This window comes from Diabrotica undecimpunctata, chromosome 5 (assembly GCF_040954645.1).
Source record: "Diabrotica undecimpunctata isolate CICGRU chromosome 5, icDiaUnde3, whole genome shotgun sequence".
In the NCBI taxonomy this organism is placed as follows: domain Eukaryota; kingdom Metazoa; phylum Arthropoda; class Insecta; order Coleoptera; family Chrysomelidae; genus Diabrotica; species Diabrotica undecimpunctata.
Window position 1 is genome coordinate 86,552,608 of NC_092807.1, and position 13,931 is coordinate 86,566,538.

A 13,931-nucleotide genomic window follows, 5' to 3' on the forward strand; every position below is an offset into this window, starting at 1 on the left:
TATGTATATATATATATATATATATATATATATATATATATATATATATATATATATATATATATATATATATATATATATATATATATATATATATATATATATATATATATATATATATATATATATATATGGTTTCAGTTGTTTTCCGGGTTTGACTCCGCGTTAAATATTTTTGGTTTTTAGAAAAACCATTGTTTTGACGACGTTTCGGCAAGGTCACACTTGCCATTGTCAAGTCAGATTCTGCTTCGTCTTGATGTTACAGGCGAACTGATTTCTCGGTCGCTGCACGCTGAGTTTAAATATCTTGTTGCGCTTCTTGTCATTGGTCCTGTGCGCAGAGTGGGCGTGGTCTTCTTCGCTATTTTAATTTTTACGTTTTTCTGCAGAATTGTTTTCCACGTATTTGGGAGTCTTTGGGCATCATCTCTGGTGTTTAAATTTTTCGGATGTTTTTCGATCTCTATGGCTTCTCTGATTACACGTTTGGCCTTATTTTCGATGTTGGCTAGCATTGTTGTTCCATTTAAGTCTATTTTATGTCCTGTGTTTATGACATGTTGTGCTAGCACTCAATAAGTTGAGTGGATAAAATTACAAATGAAGGGGTAATACGTAGAATACAAAAAAGAGAAAACTTAAACACTTTGGCCACCTGATGAGTTAGTGATGAGTGAATTATTCAAAACAGCAGTAAATAAAATTAGAATCGCCCTAATGATATCCAATCTCCGATAGGAGAGGCACTCAAAGAAGAAAATATGAAAGACTCGAAAAATCTCCAACGTTCACTGTTAAACATATTCCTCCCGTTCACTGCACACATTTACTGCTCCTTGACGCTGTGACGAGAATGAGATAGGATTTAACAAATAAAATGACAGAAAACTAAACAAGACAGTGTGTCAAACGTGGAATGCGTCGTAGAACGTGAAATAGCGTCAAATTATATGATGGCCATAGACGTTTCTTTAATACCCAGCAAACGACTCGCTTTGTAAAGTTATATAGGCGGGATCTGTGCGAGAAAAAGTCGATCATTCGTTTTATAATCCAAAGGGGACCATAAAATATTCAACGTTAAAATGTGACATAATGTAACGTTATGACAAATCTTTTTTCTCTCGCACGGGTGCATGCCTGTATACCTATGCAAGGGGAGTCGTGCATAACCTTTAAGTTGATCGTAATACATAACTGCAACAACAAGTATGTTGACGGTTTGGGTTAGTATATACAGTGCATTCCGTACGTTTTTTAAACATGATTAGGAAATTGTTGACTGGAGGCTATTAAAGAAGTTCTTAAAATTTTTGCGGGTCACCCCCTTTTCTGTAAATAGAGTGAATATTGTTATCCGTTTAATTTTTTCCCCAGTTGAATAATTCCTGCTGGTATTTGGTCTAAGCTTACTTCTTTTCCCCATTTAAGCTGTTTCATAGCTAATTCTACTTCCTCTTTATAGTACCCTGTTCACCTGGCAATTTCGGACTATTTCATCTCTTATAACATAAAACAGTTGTTTCAGATATCTTTATCGCGTTTCCGTTTTTTATGCATGAATATGCTGCCGTTTTCATCTTTTACTATTTCATATGGAGCTACACGATTAACAATTCCAAATCAAGAAAACACAAGTAACACTCCGAATTATATTATACAACTAATAGTCGAAAAATGAAGAGCAAGAGTTAGATGAACACTACATTAATACATTGTCTAAAGAAGATCATCCAGTATGGATACCAACAAAAACACTTAAAGAGACCTGAACAATACAACCCACAAATTAAGAAAGATGACGTTAGTTGAGTAAGATCAGACCAGGAAAAAATGTCAACATTTTCAGAATGCCAGATAATAATAATCAAGAAATGGAACACTGAAAACTTTTGTTTTTAACTGTACGCCCGTCGTGAATGACATACCATTTTTTAAATAACACTTAATATTGCACTTTTTTAGTGTATTTATTTCATGTTTCAAGATAATTCTTTTAGGAATATATTTATTTATAACATACGGTCTTATGGTCTTATTACGGCTTTCAGATTATACGACAAATGTATCTTGTACCGCACTGCTAATTAAGAATTATGTTTGTAATGCGATTAGAGGTCCGGATATACGAGACATCAGTGACTCATGCCGCACTGATAAAAATCCGACAGGAATCTGCATATCTATAAAAAAAATAGATTAATTTGTTTTGTGTATTAATTTAGTTTAGGTCGAACAAGAGTTGCAGTAAAAGATTTTTCTAAATATAGAGTGTAAACCATATTTCCAATGCTTTATGAAAGAGAACCAGTTTATAATATTCTGGACGACGTAATAACACCTTATTTTAGAATATTGGTCGATGAATTGAAATCATTGTTCAAGAAACGAATTATTCATGTGCAGATGTTTTACTCTAAAAACATGTAAAACTAAAATCTCGATTAAAAAAGTTGCAACCAGTTACTCTCGATGAAATTTAACCCCATTATTGATTTTACGAGTGATAAAATGGGTCGACAAAAGACCAGTTTTAATCCTTGCAACATTTAAACATAATAGTTGTATCTTGGTTTAATCAAATAAAAAGAAAAATTATACACAAGTACTAAAACCACAAATTATTCTCGATTATAACTTGGTGAAAAAGAGTGTTGATTTTAGTGATCAAGTGGCTTCTTACCAAAGCCCAATACGCAAAATTCTGAAGTGGTACCGGAAAATGGCAATGGAATTAATATTTAATACCGCAGTAGTCAATGCTTAGTTGCTAAATAATAGAAAAGGTAAAAAAAGCGACAACCTATCCTTGAGTTCAGACTGGAGTTGGCGAAGGCATTTACAAATAAAGAAATGTTGTAACCCTCATGACCAGTTACACCCAAAAATACCATCTAAGGCAAAGCGATGTAGATAATACAAAGAGAAGAAAGTGTACAAGATGTTACAAAGTTTTAAGAAGAAGCATGACTAGTAGAAAGGCCGATAGAAAAGTTAAAAAAGATAAAACATACTCTGAAGAATGTGATGGCAAAACTGAAATATATCTAGTGTGCTTCAATGAAGCACATTAAAAAACAATTTTACTTATACAGGAACTATTATTGAGTAAAAACGTATTGTGGCTCAAGTGGCCTTATAGTATTGGAAGTCGTAAGTTGATAGTTTCCAGTAGAACGTTTTTATTGTTAATTACCTCCGTAAAAGTGAGTTATAGTATTTATAAAGAAATGGATGTAAATAATATGCCTTCGACATCTAAAAAAGGTAGATGTGAACATAAACGTAGATTGACTACTGCTGAATTACAATCATTGTTAGAAGCATCGGGCGAGGACGATGTGGATTAAATGAATGGTGGAAGTGACTGACAAAATACTTGCACAAAGTCGTTCAGAAAAATCGAGGATTGCGTTATGGAAAGAGACAACACAAACAGAATTTAAGACTTTTCTCGAGCTTATGTTCCATATGGGGACAATTAAAATGAACCGTCTGCATGACTACTGGAAAAGTATAGGTAACTATAATAGTGTTGACTTGACTAGACAATTGTTCATAGCCCATATGAAGAAATAAGCGAATCCTCACTTCTCAAAGAAACTAAAAAAACGTTAAGTGGTCTAAAAACTAAAAAGTCCCCTATTCAAACTGGTTTTTAATAAAAAATTTAATAATATGTTAAAAGTTTTTTTAATATACCCTAAAACTGAAAGCGCAAAGAATCGATTGCAAGTTACAAAATACTTATAGTCATACGAGTTTGGACAAGTACAGTTGTTTAAATAATTGCTTTCTGTGACAAACAAATTGAATAAATTGTAAAATATTTTTTGATCTGCTTGATATTTAGCACACTTTAATAACTCATCAATTGCCATGATTTCAAGTAGCTATATTATCTGTCGTTAGTCACAAAACAAAGTTATTAACATTTATAAATTACTACAAACATATAATCTCTTAGAGTTTATGGTTTTTTGGAATTATCTCAATTATTTATGTATTTAGATTTGGTATTTCTCTACATAGAAAACTTTTTATGGTCTACAACTTTTATTTAAATTATTTTTCTTTAGAATGTATACAAAACGTTTTATAAGCAAAATTTTTTATTTTGCCTTTTAAGATTGTTTAAGAAAACAAAGCAAAATCAACTGTACGTCTTTACGAATTTTTCGTCGGCTACCCCTCATACTATTTAGAATTTAAATTTCTGTAAGATTTTTTAAAACTATTTAGCGAGGTTCCGTTAACTACTTTCTTATGGCATGGTCAAAGTCAAATATTATTTTTTTATGTGATTATGCCACAATTATTAGTCGATATTGAGATGAAAATTACATTTTTAATTAACTAATATTTAACGATACGATTTCCAATATTTAACCTTGTTTATTGTACAAATTATGTAAAAATGTGTATACACATTTTGTACAAAAAACGTTTTTTGAGAACGATTTCCTGAATTGAAATCAAAATTTTAAACATTAAATAATTAAAAATGTGATTCTCATCCCAATCACAACCAATATTTTTGACCTAATCCCATAAAAATCTAATATTTATCTTAAACTATTCACTGATAGCTTCGATTAAACAGCTTGGAAATTAAAATATGTAAAATATTCCTCTACACAACTCTCTGGGAAAAAATATCTAAATTGAATAAATATAACAACTGAACGTTGATATAAAAAAACTAGTTGGTTGACCCCAGCCGGTCGGCAGGTAGTTTCAATGTCTTCATTTGAACTTGACCCAAAACCGATCGATATTTTTATGTTTTCAAATATTATTTAAGTATTAACACTGGCAACATCTATTGGCTTTAAAATGATACCAAATACAGTAATTTTACCTCCCAATGTTAAAATGATGGTTTGATGTAAAAAATTTAATTTATAAAAAAATCGGATTATTGAAAAACCGCCAACGGTGCCAAGCCTACAAAGGTGCACTAAACGAACATACACGACTTATAAATAGAAAATGATAGCATTTCTTGGTGATGCTAAATGACTGCAACGTGAAAAGAGCTTAAAACGATAGTGGGATGTATATATATATACATATATGTATATAAATATATATATATTTATATATATATATATATAAATATATATATATATATATATATATATATATATATATATATATATATATATATGTATATATATATATATATATATCTATATATATAATATAAATATATAAAATATAAATTCAATTCAATATAAGTTAAATTCAATTCACTTTTTGATCATTTGCTTTTATTGTTAGGTGTTCGTTTTGTTGCTTGATTATATACCGTGTCTTTGTGGTATTTATTTCTAATACCTTTTCTTGCTTGTTGCTGTAATTATTTTAGCATTATATTTATTTATGTGTCTTCATTCACGAATAAAATATCTTCATCAGCAAACGTAAGGTTGTTAAGTCTATGTACTACCTTGTTTATTTCAAGGTTGTCCCATTCAAATTTTTTTTAAAAGTTGGAGAGTGAGTGTGAGGAGTGCAGGTGATATTATATCCCCTTGTCCTACTCCTCTTTGTATCGCACTTTCTTTTGTGAGTTTATGCAGCTGTATTCTAAGGTTTTTTTACTAGGATATCTTTTAAACTAGATTGACATATCGTTGATTTCTTATGGCATTTCGCATGGCAGAAATTGTTGGGTTTTTTTTTCTTGAAATCTATAGACAAAACATTAAGATGTAGAAAAGATATTATACTCAGTAGTCCTTTTTATTATTTGTTTGAATATATGTAGATTGTTTTGATATTTTTTTCTATATCTATGAATACATCAATTAATCTTTTTAAATGCAATGTTTACGAAGTAGTTAATAAAAAAGAGGTATATTTAATATTTTAACTTGAGTGAGTTATGTTAACTATAAAGTTAATAGATAATTACCTCCTTTTTTATTTTGGAACCTTTAGGCACGTAATTACATATAAATATCAGTATTCATTCATACATGATTATACAGAAAAAACACTTTTTACGCTTAAGGGTTTATCAGGGCGACTTCATTATATCGAACAAAACATAAACCATGGTGAGATAGGGGAGCAACATACAGGCACACATACACAGGAAATATCCATTCAATGGATAATTTTTTTAATTTAAACTTTTTAATTTTAAACATACTTGTATTATCCTTAAATTACACGAATAATACATTTTCGTATAAGGGAGTATTTAAACGTATTTTTGGCAATTCTTGTAGCAGTCGCGTGCTTATATTGAGATCTAAGGGATAGTTGAAGAATATGTGGTTTAGATCAGCTATGCTAGTTCCACAATCACATTATCCTATTTGGAGAACTTTGATTTGGGGTTGAAAAGTGTGGATACGTTCGTATACTTAGAGTTACGCTCAGGAAATTAAAAAACAAGGACTAAAAGAGCAAAGACTGGGGCACTGGCGTTAAAACTTTTAGTTGTAGAGAGCCTGATAAAGCTACCGTGACGTCATGAACATGGTGACTGTAGCATATTTTAAATGAGTATAACATATAATTAGTCAAGAAGTGGATGCACCAGTTAGAGACTGAATTTTTTGACTGAAGAGGACTGGTAGGACAACGAATCAAGGGAAGATCAAACTTTGGATACCCGATAAACTTATTCGATGACTTTAAACTTATGTGAATTTAATAGTAGAGATTAGTTGCCCAAGGCAGGAAGAACCAAAGATTTAAAAAGATAGTTTTAAAAAAAGGCTTTGGCTTATAACACGAGCTGTAACTCTATTAAATACTTTTTCAAAATTTGTAAATTGAATATGCGTTTCTAGTTTAAAATTTTCTTAATAACAATTGTCGTAACAATTGGGGTTAGCAAATTTTGTGTTTCGAAAACGTGTTGGTCTTTTTCTAAGAATAAGGAGATAATAGTCATTATAGCTTGTTTAATATTTTTCAACGTATTGATAATAATTCTGGAATATATTTTATAGATTTTATTACAGACTCCTATAGTTCGCGATATATCTGCGTTATTTCGATTTTGGCGCATCATAAGGGCCTTCACAAATTATTTCTTTTCAACTTGTCTTGAGTGATATGTCTTTAATCTTTCCTATCAGCCTCTCTTGGCTAACTCTTATTTCTTTTGACCCCGAATGGCTATTGGGTTTTCGAGGGCAGACGGGTCACTATCATGGTACAATGAATACACAAGGTATGATATTGCCCATGACATTTGACAGCTGGCCCAGGAGTGTGACGTAGTTAAGATCGCCTGAACCACCTCGAACTCATTATTACAGCTTAACGTACACATTAATTTTGAAATTATGGTTAAAAAGTGATCTAATTTTTTTTAAATGTTTTGTTTTGGTTATAATTGAATAAAAAATATATTTTCAGTAGCGTAAAACCTTTACTTCTCCTAGAGATTCAGGCGAAATATTTATTTTTGTTTTCATACATACACTAATAATATAAGTACTCTTTTTGTATGCAAATCCCTTGAAATTTAAAAATTTTCTGCAGAGGAAATACTGTGAATAGGTAAATAGTAGTAGATTTGCTTATTCTGATTCACTGTCACTCACTTCCAAGCAGTTTTACTGAAATAAAAACAAAATAGAGTACAATAGAGAAAAATCTGTTTTACAATTCAATATGGTATTTTAGATGAGTTATAATGAAATTTAGTAAAATAAAAAATATACACATTACTATAACCTACCGATTATTATATGCAAAATTTACTTATCAAACAATATAATATTATGAAAATAAAACACAAATTAGTTCAAACGCAAAGCACAATAAATATCGACTTCAGACGACTTTACACCGGCAAGACAGAAAGCTTGTATACAAACAAAAGTTCTACAAATATATCGGTTATCAATGGTGACTATTGCAAGTTATGAGATAATAAATATATTTTAAAGTATCTCAATACTGACTGAGTCATCTATTTTATAATAGAAAAATAATTTAGATATATGCTTATATATATATATATGTGTCTTTATACAAATGGTATTTAGTTACTATTTATTTATACTGTATAGTATTTTTTTGTAAAACTGAAAGTTTTTATTTGCCATGGTATATCTGGTTTTGTACCTTTTTCAAAGTACGCTGTGCAATTGCTTGTTGCAATAGTGACAATAAAGATAAAATCTTTGGGTTTCATACATTTCCTAAAGATAGTGTGACCAGAAAACTGTCGATTATATCTTATTGTAGAAAGGATAATTTTAATTGTAATACTGCAAGAATTTGTTATACACATTTTAAAACTGAAGATTACCAAAGAAATCTACAACAGGAAGTTTTAAATTACGTTTCTAAAAAGGGTCTACAACTCAAACCTGAGGCAGTACCTAGTCTTTATTTGCCTAAATCAACATCGGCTACCCTTTTAACCAACCAAAAGAAACGCGTACAAAGAGGCGAACACAGAGAGTCCAAAACGTATGTTGAGCAGCTTCTTTACTTCTAGGTCAACGACGTAAGTCCAAATCTTGATTTTTATTAATTATTAGTCATAAAACCTTAAATGGTTTTTTCATATCGATTTGTTAAGTAAGAAACTAGCCTCAGCCTGCTATGCAATTTGCAATAAGAACTGTTTCGGAGGAAATCAATTTAGCATCTTCCAAAATATCCATATTCCATGTTATCATTATTAAAATATACAATGTTATCGTTATTATAAACAATACCAAGATAATTTTATGTGTGAATAATACAAAAATGTCATTTTAAATGTTGTGCAATATTGTGTGTCCTCACTACACTCATATTCGATGGCCAGCTAGCTCATTCGATATAAATAAAGTTGACTTTGTCATTATTTATTTTGATTTTGTGTTTAGTTCAGTAGGTATATATACGTACAAATTTTGTGTACCTCCATTACCACTTTTCTGTATCTTTTTAAACATCTGAAATATCGAAGTCTGGAGTATAAGTTAATTAACCTGTACCTACGTGTAATAAAAGATAATTAAAACTTGTCTTATAGAGGATATCTATGTTTTATAAAGGATAAATATTATAATACCATAATTTTATTATCTCTTTATAATTACTATAATTAAATTAGCCAAATTATATAAAAAAAAAACTTAAAATTAAAAGTCCTATACAACTACATTCAAATGTTGCGGGAATAAGCGTTCTTGACTACGTCATGCGCGAAAGCGAACCGATTTTGGAACATTATGTATCATACCTTGTGTATTCAATGTACCATGGGTCACTATAATTCCTTCTACCTCATACTCTTCAGTGTGGCGAGTCACTCAGAGTGACGAGTCATTCACCGAGCGATTTCCGGTATAAGCAATTCCCCACATACTGATCAACGGCTTCGGACGGATGAGTTGGTAAGTGGTAGGGCACTCTTTTTTCCTGAGGTTGTGAAATCGGTCTCGAAGGCGGATGAACCAAAGATTTGATTAACGGCATAAGTATGGGGATGCACAAGTAGGGCAAACACTCCATTAAAGATCCACACTTAAGTTCTCTTTTTAGGATCTTTTTCTCCAAAATGTAGAAGCACTATACCAAACTTCACCATATTAACGTCAATCTTAAAATTACTTATGATCAAATTTTGCAACAACATCCTTGGTTTCTTGTCAACGATTCCTTTAAAAACATAGAAGATGAGGTCTCCCGCTTACAATCCACCAAGAAGAGAAATCTTACCAACAAATTAAACCGTTTGATTTTGCAAAAACAACAGAGAAGCACCTCAACACGTATGCATAAGTTTTCAGATCATCAATTTCATCCTAGAGTCTAAAATCTAAGTAACACCAACTTTTCAGAGGATGAACTGTATTTTTTAGGATTAGGCCTTAAGTTTTCTTGTCAGAATTTTAGGTTAAGTGAGTCAGTGCTGGGAGGATTTGCACTAGAGCTGGATACTCTAATAGAAGGTATGGCTAACAATGCTGATACTAAACAATATTTGAGAAACTCTTGCATTAGCTTACTTCAACAACAACAATGTAAGTACAAACGCAATTTTCATAGAAATCGCCATATTTTTAAAAAATAAAAAAGGATTTGCTAAAATCAATTAAATTGGCTAAAGAATTGATAGAGATTCTCTTGTACTCAGCAAGGCTGATAAGGGTAATTGTGTTGTAATCTTAGAACAAACTCAATACATAGAGAAAGTAGAATCTTTTCTTTCAGATAACAGTTTTGTAGTTTTGGAAAAAAATCCACTTAACACCTTTATTAATAAAACAAAAGCAATGGTCAAATTGTTTATTGAGACTATTACTAAATATACCAACAGAAAGTTAACTGTATCTAATACTATAACACCTAGTTTATATGGACTTCCTAAAATCCATAAACACAATTGTCCTATAAGGCCTGTAGTAAGTTTTTGTAATACTCCAGTTTCTATTTTATCAGAGTTTATTTACAACACAATTCAGTCTATCACTAATTTTAAACCTAAGTTCTCCATTAAAAATTATTTAGATCTAATGGAACGGTTAAATAACATTAGGATAGAAGAGGGTTTTTATTTGGTTTCTTTTGATGTTTCCAATTTGTTTACTTCTGTACCAAGAGATGAAACATTACCTTTAGTACACAATCTTCTAGACAATTGCAACATATCGGCAAAAGACAAAGATGCTATCTTAACTATACTTAAATTCTGTCTGGATCAGGACTTCTTTCAATTCAATCAAAAAATATATAAACAACCAACAGGTTTAGCAATGGGATCTCCATTATCACCTTTTCTAGCTGACATTTTCTTAGACAGCTTAGAACAGAAGTTTGTTAACAACAACAACAAAATAGTTTTTTGGTAAAGGTATGTTGATGATTGTATAGCTCTCATACAGGGAACCCAAGATGATGCTTTACAGATTCTGGATGATCTTAATAACCTCCATCCCAACATCTCTTTTACTCTGGAACCAGAATCTGATAAAAAGTTGAACTTCTTGGATATGACTATATCCCGTAATAAAGATTCTTTAGAGTACAATATTTACAGAAAACCTACCCAAACAGATCATGTTATACATGATACATCTAATCATCCAACCCAACATAAAATGGCTGCTTTCAACAGTTACATTTATAGGTTACTCAAATTTCCACTTTCTAATGATAATTTTAATTCAGAACTTAATACTCTTAAACAAATTGCTTTCAATAATGGTTATGATCCTTACATTATCTATAAGCTTCTAAATAGAGCTAAACTTAAAATTGCAGAAAAGCTTGCATATCCGTCACAATGTTTTCTTCAACCTACTGCTTCAAATAACACCAGATATTTCTTCTTCACTTACATTAACAGCATTTCCAATAAAATATCTAAACTTTTTACTTCTACAATTGATAACATTAAAATTTCCTTCAAGTCACACAGCACCTTAGGTTCCTTCTTAATCAACACCAAAGATAGGATGAACACACTTGACAAAAGTGGTATTTACAAATTAAAATGTGATGATTGTGATGCCTCTTATGTAGGTAGAATCATTAGAAAGTTATCCACTAGAGTTTCAGAACATTTGAAAAGACCAAACTCTTCAAGTTTTGGTTAACACTTATTATCCAGTAAACACAATTTTAACATCAACACTGGTTCATCTATCTTACATGACATTAGTAGAAAGAAAAACTATATGGAGTTGGATTTATTGGAAGATTTGGAGATTACAAGGGAAACAAATGAAAACTCCCACTGTCTTAATACTCAAATTAATTTAAATTGTACTAAATTTAAACCTATACTAAACCTATTTTTAAAAACTTTATTACGGCTTCACCTCGTAGGGGACCCAGCTCGACTGTTTAGACTTCCTGCACTGAGCACATCCATATTAATTTTGTAGTTATACCATTGACTGTGGGTTCAACTGAGCTACTTGGATTGAAACCCCATTTATATGCTTTGCTTTCAATTTTGATTTTCAATTTTTAGTATTTTAATTACATAGTCAGATCTCTTCCTTTCTACATTACAGATAGTGCTTGGTCTATCATTTTATTGTAGTCAACTACCCACTGTCTAATATATTGTTAAGTCCTTTTCTTGCATTCTTACTTTACGTCGACTTCAGTTGCTCTCAAACTAACACCTTAATTATTACAGACAGTTTTAAGTGTGAGATCTGGATTATTCAATCTACTTAAAAAATATTCTATATAATTTTATATTTCATCAGTGACCTCCTATAGTAGTGTCAGTTGAACTTTTGGTCAATACTTAGTTTCATAGAATTGTAAAAAGATCAGATCACATATCTATGATTGTGACTGCTCATCCAAGCTGTCATTTGTCACATGTTACCTCAACATTTCCGTTAGATCGGGAGCCATTCTGTCTCCGGCTTCTGCAAGTAATGTAGCCTTTCTTAAATAATTTTAAAGTGTTTGTTTGTCCTTTTGTAGTGTAGTGTGATGTACATTTATATGTTTATGACATTTTGTTCTTGTCGGATAGGCCGCAATTGACGAAGTAAGTCTATAAACGTTAATCACATAAAAACTCTTTATCAACCATATACTTCGAGTTTTTATCGAAGTTAATCAATTTCTTTGGTTATAAAAAAAACGTTTCTTGGCTTATTTCAGATGCCCCTGAAGATGATCTAGGGATCGAAAGTACTTGGGCAAGATTAAATTAAACTGTGTTCGATATATGCCTTTTATCTGATCAAAGTTCATTTATTCGAGCATTCAACCTTATATTTAAAAATTAGAGAAGCGAAAGAAAAAAAGCAAGGGAAAGATGCGAAGAACTTGAGACTTTGCAGTACGATAGTCACAATGTACATAGGAAAGTTAAAGAACACACAGGGAAACTAAGACGAAGACGGAAAAGAAAAATATAACTGATTCTGAGGGAAACATCATCTTGGACAAACAGAGTAAAATAAGAACTTGGAAAGAATATCTAGAAAAACTATTTGAAGACCAAACACCTTTGAGCTAGAAGAAGAGGTAAATGATGGACCAAGAATATTACAGCAGGAAGTTTACTCCGCAATAACACAGTTACACGATGGCAAAGCGGCGGACACTGATAATATCCAAGCAGAACTACTCAAACTAATGGACAACGAATCAATAGCAATAATAGCAAAGATATTCAACAACATAATATACAAATCTGGAGAAATACCCACAGAATGGCTAAAATCTGAGTTTATTGCACTTTCAAAAAAAAAACAGGAGCTAAAAATGCGAAGATTACCGTACTATAAGCCTCATGAGTCATCTCCTAAAATTACTCCTAAAGATAATTCATAAGAGAATCTACAAGCTGAGTGAAAGTCAAATTTCCCCCAACCATTTCGGGTTCACAAACGCTGTTGGTCCTAGAAAGGCTTTGGTCACAGTACAAGTCTTATTCCAGAGATGCAGAGACGTCAACTGCGACGTATACGCATGTCTGGTTGATTACGAGAAAGCGTTTGATTGAGTACAACACGCCAAGATGATGCAAATACTAAAAGAAACAGGAATTAACAACCAAGATCTGAAAATAATTAGAAGTCTCTAACAGCAAATCTCAGAGTTGAAGGTGAACTCACTGACTGTAAAAATCATGCGTGGAGTGAGGCAAAGCTGTATTTTGTCTCCTTTAATCTTCAGTCTGTACTCTGAAAGAATATTTATCGAAGCTTTGCACGAAACTGAAAAAGGTATTCTACTAAATGGTTACCGGATAAACAACAGATATGCAGATGACACCATAGTATTTGCGGACAACTTAGAAGACCTACAAGTTCTTATGAACAAAATCACGTATTACAGTCAACAATATGGACTCAATATAAACATAAGGAAGACAAAGCTTATGATAATTAGCAATAACAGAATAACAGAAGTTCAACTCTACGTCAATCAAACCCCTGTAGAATGAGTGACGCACTACAACTACCTCGGCACGATAA

General features: G+C 31.4%; 1 protein-coding gene across 2 annotated transcripts in view; it reads right to left on the minus strand.

Moving 5' to 3' along the window:
* LOC140441434 (5-hydroxytryptamine receptor-like) overlaps positions 1-13,931 on the minus strand; it is a 2,088,213-nt gene that overhangs the window by 1,225,355 nt on the left and 848,927 nt on the right. The gene's annotated exons all lie outside the window — the stretch shown is intronic.